This window comes from Pleurodeles waltl, chromosome 3_1, assembly GCF_031143425.1.
Source record: "Pleurodeles waltl isolate 20211129_DDA chromosome 3_1, aPleWal1.hap1.20221129, whole genome shotgun sequence".
NCBI lineage: Eukaryota > Metazoa > Chordata > Amphibia > Caudata > Salamandridae > Pleurodeles > Pleurodeles waltl.
Genome location: NC_090440.1, coordinates 1884037253 through 1884053249, shown reverse-complemented (window position 1 = coordinate 1884053249; position 15997 = coordinate 1884037253). Strand labels below are relative to the sequence as shown.

The 15997-nt window shown below is 45.6% G+C and overlaps 1 long non-coding RNA gene across 1 annotated transcript in view; it reads left to right on the top strand.

The window, feature by feature from the left end:
* The window catches only part of LOC138285708 (uncharacterized), a 43118-nt gene that overhangs the window by 23763 nt on the left and 3358 nt on the right, over positions 1 to 15997 (top strand). The window contains exon 2 of the long non-coding RNA XR_011201634.1: positions 1291 to 1358. This is a non-coding gene — a long non-coding RNA (uncharacterized lncRNA). The remainder of the gene's footprint in view (positions 1 to 1290; positions 1359 to 15997) is intronic.

Genomic DNA, 15997 nt, shown 5'->3' with positions numbered 1-15997 from the left:
CACCTGCAATTTTAATGGAGGGTGCAATATGGTTGCAGCAGTCTTTATGGTCAGGTGACTTTGATGCACCTAACCCTATGCTGATTTTATTTTGTTTTTTTTTCTCTCCTATTCTTTTTAAATAAAAATTATAAGGAATTGGTGCCTGCTTTCGGAGTTGAAGAGATAACAAGTTGGGCATCCAGCCATGTTCGTAGATGTAAATATCTATAAATATGTTGATCATTAATTGTTGAGTTGGGATCAGTTCTTTAATTCCAGGGTATTTTCCGTGGACCTTCATGGTTGTGGGTATGTGCATCTTTGCAGGGATAGGATTGCCACATGGCCAGTTTTTACTGGCCTAGCCTGTATTTTCTAAGTGCAGGCCAGTAACAATATTGGGACAAGCAGTGGAATCCAGTATTTTTTCCCTTTCAAAACATAAAGCCAAAACAGCAAACAAAATTATTAAATCAGTTAAAAATATTGTCTCAGAATGTCTATTAGAGCCAAAAGAGGTATAATTGCCGTGTTAGAAAAGAATACTGACAACTTTATGCAAATTACTTTTCACCTACCAACTCCTGTCTGTTCCAGAATAGCAAAACATAATAAATTACCGGCATTTTTTTCTAAGTAAGTTGGCAATCCTCTTAGCTTCATCTTACTACCTGGAACTTTTCATAAGAACTGGGCCCTTGTGGCAGAGTCTGCTCTGAATCTTTTCTGGGCATGTGGTCCTTAGTGACCATGAGAGGTAACTGATTGAGGATGCTTTGTGAGATGAGTCCAGCAGGGTACATACTTGGCACTGGTTGTCCATGAGCTGCAGCTTCTGCTCCCTTAGTTATATTTTGTGTGATTCCGTAAGTTTTGATAGTCAAGAAACAGCCAGCTGAGATCCAGCAGGAACCCCATTGATTCAAGATGTACCGATGTACCACACTGAAAATTGTTTTCCATGCTTTAAAGAAAGACTGCTGAAGAGACTGTCAATTTATTTGGCTGTCTTTCCAGACCCTTTCTCAAAGAGCCTGTACATTGAGAATGGGTTGGATTTCCACATGCAGTGGGGAGTGCATGGGAGCCAGAGCCACTGAGTGGCTACACTTCCCAGAATGTGCTGGATTATTCAACAAATATTGAGAATGAGAACCCTGGTTGGGGCAACATTGAGTCTGTGATTACCGACACAGTATTGTTGTGTTCATCAGGAATGCTGTTCTGAACTTTGTGTGCTCAAACCTTTGAAATACAACTGAATATTTATCTTTGACTTCTGTTACTTTTGTGTTCTTTTCTGAAAAGGTGGCAGCAGGAAGGAAGAGGAAAACCAGCTCCAGCCAGCGAGGTTACCGATTGGCCATCTACTACATGTAAACAATCATTTGACAGCTGATGATTTGTGAAATTCCAAAAGGCTGCTGGGATCTTATTTTCTTAGCATCAGTGTGAAGCTGAAGAGGAAAGTGTAACTGGGTAGTTGGCAAGTGAGATCCAAACTGCTGACTGTTTTAATGCACTGTGCTTTAAACTCAGTTTTGTGAAGGATCTATTCCCCATTTTAAGCCTAAACTTTATTTTTTCAGAAAAAAGACTAACTAAGGGTAGGACATTCCAAATATTTCTCTGACTCTTGCTCTTAAAAGATTTTCAGTGTTTAGACTGGAATGACTGTGGATGTTTACCCACTCTGATAGAAGTTATGTACAAGTAGACAGATGTCTGTAGTAAAATTAATAGTGGGCTTTGACTATTGGAAATGGCATTTGCATCAAGAGAAACACTGCATGGTGGAATGAAAATTTCCTAGCTATCAAGAATGAAAGTTTCAGTTCTGTTAAGAACACAGGATCAGGATTATGCATTCCTTCCTTCATTTTATTAACCATAGCATTTGCTTTAAAGTCCACATCTTCAATAAATATGAACTATGTTTCCCAGGAATACATGGGAAGGTGGGAAGGGGTAGTGGGGGGAGGTGAGGAATTAACCATAAACAGAGTGCCAGTTGGATAATGGCTCCCTCTATATCTTCCTATGATGTCCGTTCATGTTCCTCTTCTTCCCGCAAGGATGAAATCCTTAGTCATCCTAAAAGGTTGTCTAGTTATACAACCACAGTATTCAGATTGCTCATCAATCCCTACTGAAAACAATCATTACATCCAATCTAACATAAGTGTAACTCGACTAATAAATTCAATTCATGTCAGCATTACTATAATTTCACCATGATACAGAAAATACTATCATCATTATAACTTGTTACTTACTTACTGTCGAACTTTAATCTTCACCTAAATTAGTAGGTGCCTTTCTCCTGCCGGTCTTACCTTTGTCATCATATCTCCTTAGGCATTAATGCATTTAACAACACATATCATATGTGTATCATTGAAAGCTGGGTATGATACTAATATGGTATTTGCCTCATCACCCTAGAGACCATCCGGTGTGAAAATAAGCCCTGAGATGTCCAATGCCCTGATGTCACAAACTCTTTTACATGAAATCACACACAGTAGTGTTGTACGTTTGGCTGATAATTCCTTGCGACTGAAATATTTGATATCCTGCCGACTTATAAGGGGCCTTAAAACCAGATAGACATCCCACAATCCTGACTATCTGGGTGCTGGGGGGGGGGGGGGGGGTTCTCTAACGTACTCTCTTCATTAGTTTGCAGACCCAAGGATGTTCTCATACTGCTGTGTCATTAATGGTGATTTGACATGCGGAAATTGCAGATCAGAAGGTATTGGATAAGCTAGGCCAGCTGAACTCTCTCTACGAGAAAATTCAGGACATGGGCAACTCCAGTCTCTGTGGGATCCAGATGTCTCTCTATACACCAACCAGCCTATCATCTCCATGCTGAGTGATACCTTTTGATGGTTCCTGTTGCCCATGCTTGTGAGAAAGTAGCCTCTTTCTAGCATGGTTACCCCCACTTTTGGGCTGTTAGTGAGTGTTTGTCAGTGTGTTTTTACTGTCTCAGTGGGATCCTGCTAGCCAGGACCCCAGTGCTCATAGTTAAAACCCTATTTGTCAGTGTGTTTTGCCTGTCTCACTGGGATCCTGCTAGCCAGGACCCCAGTGCTCATAGTTTGTGGCCTAATGTGTGTGTTGTCAGTAGTGCTTAACTGTGTCACTGAAGTTCTGCTAACCAGAACTCCAGTGCTTATGCTCTTTCTGCTTCCAAATTAGTCACTATAGTTTAGTGACTTCATATTTCCAATTCCAATTGGCACACTGGACCTCCCTTATAAGTCCCTAGTATATGGTACCTAGGTGCCCAGGGCATTGGGGTTCCAGGAGATCCTTTTAGGCTGCAGCATTTCTTTTGCCACCCTTAAGGATCTCAGACAAACCTTTTTTCAGGACTGCCATTGCATCCTGAGTGAAATAGTGCCCACACTCTTTCACAGCAATTTTCACTGCACTTAAGTAACTTATAAGTCACCTATATGTCTAACCTTCATTTACTGAAGGCTAGGTGCAAAGTTTCTTAGTGTGAGGGCACCCTTGCACTAGCAAAGTTGCCTCCATGCTGTCCAGGGCCAATTCCCCAGACCTCGTGAGTGCAGGGATACCATTACCAGCGTGCACTACATTATAGGTCAATACCTATATGTAGCTTCACAATGGTAACTTTGAATATGGCCATGTGAGGTGTCTAAGATCATGGAATTGTCCCCCCATTCCAAATCTGGTATTGGGGGGGGCAATCCCATCCACCCTGGGGGCTCCACCATGGACCCCCAGTACTGCCAAACCAGCTCTCTGCGGCTTGCACTGCAGCTACAGCTGCTGCCACCTCACAGACAGGTTTCTGCGCCCCTGGGGGTCTGAACAGCTCAGTTCCAGGAAGGCAGAACAATGCATTTCCTTTGGGAGGAGTGTTACACCCTCTCCCTTTGGAAATTGGTGTTACAGGCTTGGGAGGGGTAGCCTCTGGAAATGCTTTGAAGGGCACAGATGGTGCCCTCCTTGCATAAGCCAGTCTACACCTGTTCAGGGACCCCCAGTCCCTGCTCTGGCGCGAAACTGGACAAAGGAAAGGGGAGTGACCACTCCCCTGTCCATCACCACTCCAAGGGTGGTGCCCAGAGCTCCTCCAATGTGTCCCTGGCATTAGCCATCTTGTTTTCTAAGGTGTGGGGACACTCTGGAGATCTGAGTGGCCAGTGCCGGCAGGTGACATCAGAGACCCCTCCTGATAGGTGCATACCTTGGTAGGTAGCCAGTCCCCCTATCAGGGCTATTTAGGGTCTCACCTGTGGGTGTCTCTTCAGATTCAGCTTGCAAGACTCCTCCAGGAATCCTCTGCATCCTCTACTTCTGCTCAAGGAACCGCTGTAACTGCAACAAAGTATCCAGGACGACTCCTGTGACCTGCAACTTCAGCTCCAGCCAGCATTTCAACAGTTTCCAAGGTGTCCACGCTCTGAGGACTCCCTGTCTTCACCCTGCACCAGAAGAACCAAAGGAATCTCCTGTGGAGTGACGGAGTCTCTTCCCTGCTCCTGCAGGCACCTTCCACGACGATGAACCGTTCTCTGGGACTCCTCCCCTGATGACAAGCGTGCTCCCTGGAACACAGGTGGTGGACCAACACGACCCAGACTGTCCTAAGTTCCAGCTGTCCAAATCTGGAAGAGGTAAGAGCTTGCCTTTCCGGTTTGCGACAGTACCCCTGTGCACTGTCATCTTTATCTCCTTGGGCTTCTGTACACTTCTTCCTAGAATCCATTGTGCACAGTGTAGGCCAGGTTCCCAGCACTCCATCCTGAGACGCACAACTCGCTGAGTTGTTCTCAGGCGGTGTGGGACCTTCTTTTGCTGTGCTGAACCAACTGCAATTTGCATCTTCTTTGTCCCCGTGTCCTGGGACTCCAGTGGGTGTTGCCTGGTCATCTGTGGGCTCTCTCCAGTGTTGGGAGCCTCCTCAGTCTGAGTTGAGGCCCCCAGGTCCCTCCTGGGTCCAGGCAGCACCATTTTGACGCAAACCGCGACCTTTCATGAACCAAGGCTTGTTGGACGAATCCAGTGATGCAAACAGCCTGCATCCAACATCTCGACGTGGTACATCTCCTGCACCACGCAAGAACCTGCAGCCATCTTCTTTGGTGCTCTTCTGCAGACTTCTTCTAACCAGAGAATCCTGTTTTGCACCATCTTCTAGGTTGGCAGGGGCTCCTGTCTTTCCTGTAATCTTCTGCAACTTCTGGACTTGGTATCCCCTCTTCACAGGTCTTTAGGTCCAGGAATCCACCAGTTGTTGCTTGCAGTCTTGCTTGTTTCTTGCAATAACTCTTATCACGACTTGTAGTGTGTCCTGAGGAAACTTGCAGTACTTTACTCCTACTTTCCTGGGCTCTGGGGTGGGATATTTTACTTACCTTTGGTGTTTTCTTACACTCCCAGCATCACTTTATACACTACATTGCCTAGGGGGAATTTGTGATTACATTCCACTTCCTTAGTATATGGTTTGTGTTGCCCCTAGGCCCATTGCAGTCTATTGTATGTTTTACTGTTTGCACTATTCTGTGACTATTTACTTACCTGGTTTCGTCTCTGGTGTATATATTGTGTATAATACTTACCTCCAGAAGGACTATTGCCTCTAAGCTATTTTTGGCCTTGTGTCACTAAAATAAAGTACCTCGATTTTTTATAACACTGAGTATTGTCTTTTATTGTGTACTGTATACACAAAGGTATTGCAGGAGCTTTGCATGTCTCCTAGTTCAGCCTAAACTGCTCTGCTACAGCTACCTCTAGACAGCCTAAGCTGCTAGAACACTGCCTACATTTCACTAATAAGGGATAACTGGACCTGGTATAAGGTGTAGGTACAAACCAGGCCAGCCTCCTACAATGCTTGATTACTGAACTTTGCAGTTCCCTCAGACATTTGTCCATCTTCTCCTCCAGGTCATGAGTTTTAAGATGTCTTTGCAGATTCACAGGATGCGGCAGACCTTGAAACTCCTGTAGGATGATAGGGACTATCGGTATTCTTTTTGGTAGGTCCTATGATAATTCCAGGAGCGCCGAGAACCAGGCTTGTTATGTCCAAATTGGCATTACCAAACTAGAGATGCTTCCTGATGTCTGATCCTTCTCCCCCACCCAAACCTACCATGCAGTTCACTGGTCTCACTGCTGAGACGTCCATTTTCAGGAGGACACAAGAGAATTTGCCCCAGATGAGAGATCGGAAGGCAAAAGATCCTGCCAAAAATTCCAGGTAATTTATAGTATCCATTATTCTGACCATCGTCGTCTGTAAGGAAACTGCTCTCTGTTGCAGCTACCCCCCACTTTTTGCCTGATACTGATACTGATGCTGACTTGACTGAGAAGTGTGCTGGGACCCTGCTAATCATACCCCAGCACCAGTGTTCTTTCACCTAAAATGTACCATTGTTTCCACAATTGGCACACCCCTGGCACACAGATAAGTCCCTTGCAAAAGGTACCAGTGGTACCAAGGGCCCTGTGACCAGGGAAGGTCCCTAAGGGCTGCAGCATATGTTGTGCCACTCTAAGGGGCCCCTCACCTAACACATGCACACTGCCATTGCAGATTGTGTGTGTTGGTGGGGAGAAAAAGGCAAAGTCGACATGGCATCCCCCTCAGGATGCCATGCACACAAAATGCTGCCTGTGGCATAGGTAAGTCACCCCTCTAGCAGGCCTTACAGCCCTAAGGCAGGGTGCACTATACCACAGGTGAGGGCATAGCTGCATGAGCAATATGCCCCTACAGTGTCTAAGTCTATTCTTAGACATTGTAAGTACAGTTGTGGCCATATTAAGTATATGGTCTGGGAGGTTGTCAAAAATGAACTCCACAGCTCCATAATGGCTACACTGAATACTGGGAAGTTTGGTATCAAACTTCTCAGAATAATAAACCCACACTGATGCCAGTGTTGGATTTATTAAAAAATGCACACAGAGGGCATCTTAGAGATGCCCCCTGTATTTTACCCAATCCTTCAGTGCAGGACTGACTGGTCTGTGCCAGCCTGCGGCTGAGAGGCGAGTTTCTGATCCCCTGGGGTGAGACCCTTTGTGCTTTCTGAGGCCAGAAACAAAGCCTGCACTGGGTGGAGATGCTTAACACCTCCCCCCTGCAGGAACTGTAACACCTAGCAGTGAGCATCAAGAGGCCTCTTGGATGGAGTTTTAACCTGTAGATTGCTCCCTAGTGCAAGAGTTTGCTGACTTTCTTTTCTGTAACCGTCATCTCCTGGGCCTTGGCCAGGTGGACTGCAGCGGAGACACATAAAACCCTATATGAAAACCTTGTACTGTTTCCAGTACCCATGTATCAAATTAAATCTCCCCCCATTTGTCTGTAAATCATCTTAGCCTCCCCCTAATTCTCAAGGGAAGAATGTATAATCCTTGCCAGAGTGTCCTCCTGGGGCATTTGCTCTACCTTTGCTGCCTCTGCTACTTTTGCCGAATACTCTGGAGGGGAAAAAAAGTCACCAGCTGGCATCCATGGTACCAGGCTTTATTTATTTTGCCCTGTCCTCTATAGGAGGTTTGTTTATATGGGTGGCCAGGGATTGCCCCCTGTCTCTTCTTGCTCCAGAGAAAACCTTTCCTGGAAAATTCTTCTTGATCGAAGTCTGTGCCTTGTCCAGTGCAGAGAAGTAGACTGATTTACCCAATTCTTTCACAGATGGGTCGCCGAAGAGGTTTCCCTGGACCATGGCTCCAATTCAGACTTTGCCAGGTCTCCTAGCCTAGGGTCTGTTTTATTTAATAGGGATCTTTGTCGTTCTGCTGGTAATACACAATTTGCATTGCCCAGAAGGCATATTGCCCTTTGTGCCCAGCCTGAGATTATTTCTGTTGAAATACGGTAAATCGAGGCCTTAGCCTCCTCAGCCAATTTCTGGGATCTTGGTAAAAGGGCCTACAATGTCAAGAAGTTTATCCTGACTGGCCCTCCACAAGTGATAAATCCCTTTTTGGCAACCCTTCATGTATTTTCCAAAGGAATTGCATTTTTGGGGGGGTCAATTTTCAGGGCCGCTGTCACTTTCCCTTCAAGGGATGGTGAAGGGCACTCCACCCACAGGCGGGTTGTTAAATTTCTCTTTAGTAGGTGTCTTATCTTTTTTTGCAACCTTGTGGTCGGAAATCCACTCCGATAACATGGGATGGTACAGGAATTTTAGCTCCAGCATATGTTTGCCCTGTCTCACCCTCAGGTTTACATGTCGTAGTCAGACTGGGACGCCGTGGGCTGCTGCAGCCTAGTTCCTGCACGGAGGATCCTCCATCTTCCTCAGTGTCCACCCCCTCCCCTCCCCTCCCCAGATGTGCCAATTTCTGTGTTAAGATTGCTATTTGTGATGACGTTGTAGTCATTTTCCTGGTGGAAAACTTCTCCCGGTGAAGTGCATTTTTGAACTTGCATGTACTCTTATGAAAGACTTTGTGAAGTTTGTCAAAGCATTCCAGGTGCCTCCCTTCACAATTGGCGAGGGTGTTCTCTTTTTTTTTTTTTTTTTTTTGGGGGGGGGGGGGTATTATGCCTGCCCCCGTATTCCCATGATCCTTCTCAAAGGCTTTGGACAATTCTTCTGCTAGTTTACTAGAGCTGCACATTGATCTGGCTAAATCCAAGTCTCTGTCTACTCCTTTGGGCAGTCTTTGGTCCTCAGTGGGCCATTCTTCATCCTCTTCCCTCATACTAGTGGGAATATTCATGGCCTTTGAAAAATTCCATTTAATGAGGGTGGGAGCACTGCAGAAGATCCTCACACAAGACACCTGTGGCAGCCCCCTCACCAGTGCTCCTAATAAAATGTGCTCAAAGTGGCGTCTTGGGCCCTCAAGCTTTTTCATCCTTGCAGCTGTATGTCATTGAGGCGGGGTGGAATCCTGAAGAGGAAAGCCTATGAGGGATTTTACACGATGTGCCACACCCACCCTCCTGTAACAATTTATTCTCGTCTCACAGAGGGCCCGATATCTGTGTGGGACAGGAGTGCCTAGGGCCCTCATGCAAATTTGTTTATAGTGAGCACTCCAGCCTACCTCGCTGGATCATATTAATTGTCTCACTGTGTTACTTTAAACCCAGTGAGTTGGTGAAGAACAAAGTGATTTTTAACTGTCGAGCAGTGAAGAGAAGAGTAACCACAAAGAGACGTCCCATAAAGTTACAGAGGGAGGCATTATCTGTTATCTGATGGGCAGTCTGTTGTTGGTTACTTTTTCCCCCCCAGTGTGTTTCTGGGAAATGTGGTTCTTGTTTATTAAAGATGTGGACTTTAAAATTACTACTATGGTTAATAAAGTGAGAAAGGAATGCGTAATCTTCACCTCTGGTCCTGACATAGAATATCCGCCTGGTCACATCTCGTACTAGGGGATTCTGTAAGCACCTATAAATATTGCTGATCAATCACAAACTAGTAAGTTTTCACCTACAATTTGCAAGGAGTATCCCACTGTGACACACAAATTGATGCAAATTTTACACATCTGAAGGATAGGAGTAAATTCATTTTTCAGGTGACGTTGAGAAGTCACAAAGGTGAAAATTGGGAAAGTGGAGAAAATGTTTAGACTCCTCCTTGTTGCATCATATTCCCACCAATGCAAATACACACCTCTAGCAGGGTGGTTCCTGCAGTGGTGTTTGTTTATACTTGACTGGAGCAAAGAATGAAGTCCATATTTGTCCCACTGAGCTCTCACTCATGGTCCAAAATGTACAGAATAAAGTGCTACCTCACCAGTCAGTGGCATGAAACGCTGTCTCAGTACAATCTCCGCTCAAATCAATATGGAAATAGGTGTGTATTTAACTGTTTTCCAAGAGCTCTTGCGCCATTGTTTCTGAAATTAAAACAAGTAATTGATTTCCTTTAAATATAGAAAGTAACGCACATGCATCAATTCATTAATGCTTTTATGAATTTACCATTATTTTATTTAGAGAAGGTAAACATGTTTTTTCCGCATATAATCTCTGACAAGTTCTAGGCAGAGCTATTGTATAAACAGAGTTCTTTGAATTCATTGCACAAGCCACAAAACCCATCGTTTGACGGTAAATTCACAGCAAGCATTACAATCTCTGTTCCAGATGCTTTGAAAGACGCATTAACAAAGTCAATAGGTCTGGTGTTGGCTGCCAACCTTTTTGCTTTGTCAGTGCTTGTATTCTTTTGTCATGGTTTCTGCAAAACTGTATTGCTGGGAAAGCTGCCAGGCCCTCGCTAATCTATAACAAGCAGGGGCAAAACCAATAGGTCTCGCCTATGCAAGAGCGGTTGGCTTTGCTAATTTGTTTTAGCTATGTTGTTCATTAGCGTGTTTGCTGTTTAGCATGGCTAAAAGTTAGTGGCGGAGAGGAGAGTAGAATGGCGAAGAGTGGAGTAGAAAGTTGTGGAGTGGCAGAGTGTGTCATGTATTTAAGTGGCATAGAGTGGCACATATTAGAGTGGCGTGGAGTGCATTGACACAGTGTTGCGGAGCAGCGTGCAGTGGCTTCAAATTCAGCATTGTAGAATGCAGTGGCACAGATTAGAGTGGCATAGAGTGCAGTGGTGCTCAGTAGAGTAGCCGAGTGGTGTAGAGTATAGGGGCATAGAGTGCAAAGTAGTGGTAGAGAGTACAGTAGCGTAGAGTAGGTTGTTGTAAAGTGGAGTGTTGCAGGGTAGAGTGCAGTTGCGTTGAGTAGCATAGAGTGTAATGGCATACATTGGATTGGCGTAGAATGCAGGAGCATAGAGTTCAGTGTTAGAGTAAAGTGCATTGCCGTAGAGTGTATTGGCATAGAGTGCAGTGGTGTAGAGTAGGCTGGTGTGGCGTAGAGTGCAGTAGCAAAGAGTGCTGTAGAGTGGTGAAGAGTGCATTGGCATAGAGTAGCGTGGTAGAGTAGAGAGGCGTAGCATCATGGCGTAGAGCGGAGGGGTACGGAGTAGAGCAGAGTGGAGTACAATCCTGGGAAGAAATATACATATAGTACATTATAGTATTTCAAATCTACATGCAGTATTGTTAGTGTTAACTATTTAAAGCTCCCTTAACTATTTAAAGGAGTTCCTAACAGTCTAATATCTGTCTTCTCAGTGTGTTCGGAAGTGTGGTAGACCCACTTTGGTAGCCCACGACACGCAACAGAAGGTACACCCAGGTCTATATGTGGGACAATAAAAATGTGAATCTGTAAATGTTGTGTGGCCTAAATATTTAAGGGTGTGGTTTAAACATGTATGCTACATTTTTGTGTTTCCCATAGTGTGCCACCCAACTGTTAGCTTTGTTCCTTGCTGATCTTTCAGCCATTGTACCCATATAGATAGCACAACAACTGATATGCATCTAAAACCGACTTGGACTGTTGGCTTTGGCAATGATTGTAAGCAGTGTAAAGTGAATAAAAACAATGATTTTGCTGTAAATAATCAGGCCTCGAGAAATCTACTCACGCTCGATATGGCGAGTCAGATTTTCATCAGAGTGAGCTATTTGTAGGGCCAACTGGCAATGAAGGAGTGCTCTGTTGATTCAGTAAGTGAAAGAGCAATAATGATGCCTTTAAATCTTAATTTTATCTCTTCACATTTGCTGTGTGATCAAAGACGGAGGTCACATTTCAGTGTATGTCTTCTTACAAATTGCTGCTTATTTCATCCTAAAGATTGGTGTTTGCTTTCCTTTCTCTGCAAAGTTAGAGGGTGTGGTAAAGGGAACTGTCTTATAATCATGCTAGGGTAGAGAGAATGTGCAATTAAAGGCAGTCAGAATATTTTCTTACACAACACTTAGATAGCTTTTAAATGAATCGTACAAATATTTCAGTAGCTGGGAAAGCAAATTTTTTGTAATTTAGAAGTGTTGTTAATATTGAAAAAGTCGATGTACACAATGATACAGTCACATATAAGAACAGAATTGCATAACTAATGTCGAATTCCCCCGTCATGAACTCTCCGTCAGCCCGACTCCAAAATAGGTTGTCAGACAGGCTCTGAGACCTAGTCCTGAAGTTACGGACTGACAGGTCACAGGTAGGGTAGCACATACAGATGCTGGAACAGGAAACTCAGATAGGTGTAGCAACACCACAATGGTCCCAGGATATTGGTCCGAATAAAACACACATGGCCAGAGGGGTGCATGCATTTTTCAAAATATCATAAAGTCAGATTAAACTAAACTGACTAAAAAGAACAATCCGTAGCTCAGAACGAAGGAGGAAAACTAGGTGGGATTTAGAGGGAAGGGAGAGGGAGGAAGTCAGTCCACTGCCCCACCACTGCAAGAGTGTCAGGTAGTTGGACAAAATCTTGGTAGCAACAACAACAACCACAGGAGGGAGGGGTTATTGTTAGGGGAAGTAATGCCTTCACACAAACGCAGAACCCAAATATGCTGTAAGTTAAAACCTCCAATGTGAAGCATCCATTTCATGCACACCTCAAAATTCGCTATACCCAAAACTCAAAAAGGACTAACGAAGACAACACTAGGCATTCAAACCTTTACTTGCGTTCTGGAAGCTCTGGGCTGCTGTACGTGTTTTGTCAATCTGATATCCTTATTGGAGTCTGCCATTCAGGAGGCCTGTGGCAGCCTAAGTCCCACTCTGCAGCTGATTTCATCTGCTACCAGACCCCTTACACCTGCCCCACCCCCTCATGCGGGGTTGGCTGGCCACACCCCCTGGGGAGGGCAGTCTGACAACGGAGCAGGGCGGCTCCCCAACCAGTGCTTAAAAGCAGGCACCCAGTTCCACACACCCACAAATCATTTGGGGTGGGTTTCAATCATCAAATCAAAAGGTCCCCATTCTCGGGCATCCAGCCCGGGACCAAATTCTTTAATGGCGTGTGGTCCCAGCAGCACTCCCAGAAAATAAGCAGCCTCCAGCTCTCCAGATAAATGAAGGCATCCTTTTAGTTCCAAAAAGAAACTGTCCTTCAGTGTCTGGAGCACTGTTTTCTGTATGCTTGAGATAGTCAAGACCTCATAACTTCCACAGCACATGCATGAAATCCAACAGATCACGAAGCACAGCATGGCGCTGAGTCAGGAGAGGGGGGAGGCCCAACAACCCATATAATTAATGCATTTATGAACAAAATATTTTCCAAAATAGATACCCTAATGAAGTATGGAAGAAACCCCCCCCCCCCAAAGAAAAGCACAGGAACCCCTAAGAAATAATCTGTGATGCAATGTTTTCCAAAATTAACAAAGCAAACCTAGCTCTTATCCAACAGATCTGCAATTGAGCCTCCAAGTGCACCACCTTTACAGAGGACCATCACTTTTTCAGTGACTACATCAGTAATCCCAACAGGATCAACTGTAGTGTGAACTTTTGACTCGAACTGTACCACATCATCAATTCCATCAGGAAAAGTGACTGCAAACATCACTGCAAACTTATTTTTTTATTTGAACTATCAAAACTAAGAAATTCTAATCTCTAGAGGACTACAGATATCTCCCCTGGAATTCATCCCAATACCTTAAATGTTCAAAAGGTTATGTGTTGTTGTACATGTGTATATCCTCTGTTCATTATTGGTACTGCTGCATCCATTCTTTGCCAAAGAACTGCCTAGTCAAATCCAGTCCCCTCAGAAAATGTTGCAGCGCTTGCATAGCAACCTCTCCCATGTCACTTCCAATTACACCGAACACAACACCAGCATTCCACATGCACTATACAGTGCCCTCTTACACAACACAGGGTATCAGCACATGACTGCCCTGGATCCAAGACATCAGCCAGGTCATGCTACGTCTGTTTGTTGATAGCGCATGCAGTAGACATAGACAGGTGTAGGAAAGTACCATCTTTCTTGGCATGTTACCCCCATTTTTACGTGTCAGTATGTTTTTACCTGTCTCACTGGGATCCTGCTAGCCAGGACCCCAGTGCTCATAGTTTGTGGCCTGAATGTGTATACCTGTGTAGTGCCTAACTAACTGTGTCACTGAGGCTCTGCTAATCAGAACCTAAGAGCTCATGCTCTCTCTGCCTTTACATTTATCACTATAGGCTAGTGACCATTTCAATTGGCATACTGGAACACCCTTATAATTCCCTAGTATATGGTACCTAGGGTATTGGGGGTTCTAGGAGATCCCTACGGGCTGGAGCATTTCTTTTGCCACCCCGAGGGAGCTCAGACAAACCTTTACACAGGACTGCCACTGCAGCCTGAGTGAAATAATGCACACGTTATTTCACAGCCATTTTCACTGCACTTAAGTAACTTATAAGTCACCTATATGTCTAACCTTCACTTGCTGAAGGTTAGGTGCAAAGTTACTAAGTGTCAGGGCACCCTTGCACTAGCAAAGGTGCCCCCACATCGTTCAGGGCCATTTCCCCAGGCTTTGTGAGTGCAGGGACACCATTACACACGTGCACTACATATAGGTCAATTCCTATATGTAGCTTCACAATGGTAACTCTGAATATGGCCATGTAACATATCTAAGATCATGGAATTGTCCCTCCATGCCAAGTCTGGTATTGGGGATCTAATTCCATGCATCCCGGGGGCTCCACTATGGACCCCCGGTACTGCCAAACCAGCTCTCTGGGGTTTTATCTGCAGCTATCGCTGCTGCCACCCCACAGACAGGGTTCTGCCCTCCTAGGGTCTGAGTAGCCCAGTCCCAGGAAGGCAGAACAAAGCATTTCCTCTGAGAGCAGGGTGTTACACCCTCTCTCTTTAGAAATAGGTGTTAAAGGCTGGGGAGGGGTAGCTTCTCCGAGCCTCTGGAAGTGCTTTAAAGGGCACAGATGGTGCCCTCCTTGCATAAGCCAGTCTACACCGGTTTAGGGAACCCCCAGTCCCTGCTCTGGCGCGAAACTGACCAAAGGAAAGGGGAGTGACCACTCCCCTGTCCATCACCACCCCAGGGGTGGTGCCCAGCGCTCCTCCAGTGTGTCCCAGACCTCTGCAATCTTGTTTACAGAGGTGTGAGGGCACTCTGGAGATCTGAGTGGCCAGTGCCAACAGGTGACGTCAGAGGCCCCTCCTGATAGGTGATTACCTGGGTAGGTGGCAAATCCACCTCTGAGGGCTATTTAGGGTCTCTCCAGTGGAATTTTCCTCAGATAACGACTTGCAAGAATCCAACAGGACTTCTCTGCACTTCTCTCTTCGACTTCTGCCAAGGATCGACCGCTGACTGCTCCAGGACGTCTGCAAAACTGCAACAAAGTAGCCAGAAGACTACCAGCGACATTTTAGTGCCTAATGCTGCCGTGCTTTCTCAACTGTTTCCTGGTGGTGCATGCTCTGGGGGGGCTGTCTGCCTTCACCCTGCACTGGAAGCCATGAAGAAATCTCCCGTGGGTCGACAGAATCTTCCCCCTGCTTCAGCAGGCACCAAACTTCAATTTCACCTGTCTTCTGGGATCCCTCTCATCCTGATGAGCGTGGCCCCTGGAACACAGGTGGTGGACCCAAGTGACCCAGACTGTCCAGTGGTCCAACTTTCCAAATTTGGAGAAGGTAAGTCCTTGCCTCCCCTCTCCAGACAGTAATCCTGTGCACCGCGTGAACTGCAGCTACAAGGGCTTCTGTGCACATTTCCAAGAAATCCTGCATGCACAGCCGAGCCTAGGTCCCCAGCACTCTGTCCTGCGATGCTCAGCTCGCTGAGTTGATCTCTGGTGTTGTGGGACCTCTCTTTGCAGTGTTGAGACGACCGCTGTGTCCAGACTTTTTGAACCCGTGTTCAAGGACTTCTGTGGGTGCTTCCTGCTTGTGCGTGGGCTCTCTGCGTTGCTCAGGGCCCCCTCTGTCTCCTCTTTCAAGTGACGACATCCTGGTCCTTCCTGGGCCTGGGCAGCACTCTTTTCCCCCAACCGCGACTCTTGCAGCTAGCAAGGCTTGTTTGCAGTATTTTGCCAAGGAAACAACACTGCATCCTTCAGCATTCCATGGGACATCTTCTGCACAAAGAACTTCCTAGCTTCTTTCGTTGTTGC